Source organism: Cyprinodon variegatus, unplaced genomic scaffold (genome assembly GCF_000732505.1).
Source record: "Cyprinodon variegatus isolate N-32 unplaced genomic scaffold, C_variegatus-1.0 Scaffold896, whole genome shotgun sequence".
NCBI lineage: Eukaryota > Metazoa > Chordata > Actinopteri > Cyprinodontiformes > Cyprinodontidae > Cyprinodon > Cyprinodon variegatus.
Window position 1 is genome coordinate 63,467 of NW_015151349.1, and position 1,605 is coordinate 65,071.

A 1,605-nucleotide genomic window follows, 5' to 3' on the forward strand; every position below is an offset into this window, starting at 1 on the left:
TATGTATTTATCCTGCATTTGCTTAAGAAAAATAAAGGTTGGGGTTTTATTTGTAAAGGTTCAATGTTTGTTTTTTTTATCTGTCAGAATGTGATAACAGAATACATGAATAATCTATGATCTCTCCCTATATAATTTAAAGGTATTCAGATAAAACCTAAATTCCACTCTACCTACATAGGGACCTCAAGCACATAAGGTAAAAGCTTTACTGTTACGGTTCTCCCCTTGTTTACTTCTGTTTGGGTGTCTTTTTAAGTTTTCAGTTCCACTTTGATTTATGTTTTTCTGTTTTCTTTTTCATTGTTTTCTTTTCCATTTGGTTTTATTTTTAAACAGTCTTGTATTTTTTGAGTTGTTCTCTGTTGCCCCCTTGTGCCGGTCTCCTTTCCCATAGCTCCTTCTAGTTACTTCTGTCCACACCTGCTACCCATCACATAATTAGTCCCCCCATTTATCCCATATATATACACCACCTCTTAAGTTATTCTTTGCTGGTTCCTCAACGTTCCTTGCTCCTCATGTGTGTTTTCCCTGACGTCTCCTGTTTTTTTTTGGTTTTGTTGTACTTTGTTTTCGGATTTTACCTTCTTTGGTTCTTTGGTTCTTAAATCAGCAAAAACTCAAGTCTGCCTCCTTTCATTTTTGTATTTGGGTCCTTAACAAACCTCCACCCAACTTTGACATTTACTCAAATACATGTAAAGTACCAGTGCAAAGTGTTACTTAAATAAAAGTTCAAAATTATCTAATCAAATGTCTGCTATACTCTAATTCTTTTCATACAGTAGAGAAGAGATACTGGCTTTAAAATGTAAAATAGATAATTGCAACAAAGAAATTAAAATCTTGAAAAAATGTTCAATTAATTTGCCCCAGAAGTTGGTGACTCTACAATGCAACATAACAACAATAACTTGTGCAATGTATAATGTGAAATTTACTATTTGATAGCAGTAACCTGTTTCTCTATATCTGACACCCAATGCAATAACTATATATTTACCGGTATGTATATATAAACATCCCTCTATATAAATACCCATGTAAACACCCTGTGGAATAATCCTACAATAAAAATAAAAAAAGCTGTTATATGTGAATGCACTGTATATACTGTATATATCCCATGCACCTTTTTCTTCCCTTGGCATATTCTTCTTTGACTGTTTGAGCTGATGTAACGAGTACATTTCTCCACTGTGACAGCAATAAAGTCAATCGATCAATTATTAAGGGATGTCAAATTAAAATCGGTATTCTGCACCTTTTAGATATCTCCTGCACCTGAAATGGCTTAATAACATCCTCAGCTGAAGTCAAGTTCCACAGTCCTGAAAAAAATAATAATATTCAGGTGTGGTACAGCAGAGAATCATTTGGTCCAGGACACTGGATTGTGACATCCCTAGTTTTTATGGCAAGCAGTGTTTCTATAGAACTTTATTTTGTATTTTAAAGATGTTTAATCCCCCATTAATAAACACATTCACATGCTGACATAAGTTGTGTTTAAGATGTTTACATTTATTACACTTTTTACACACACAAATGTTATCTTAATTCACTCATAGATTCTTATGTCATTTACAGTTTATCTACTAA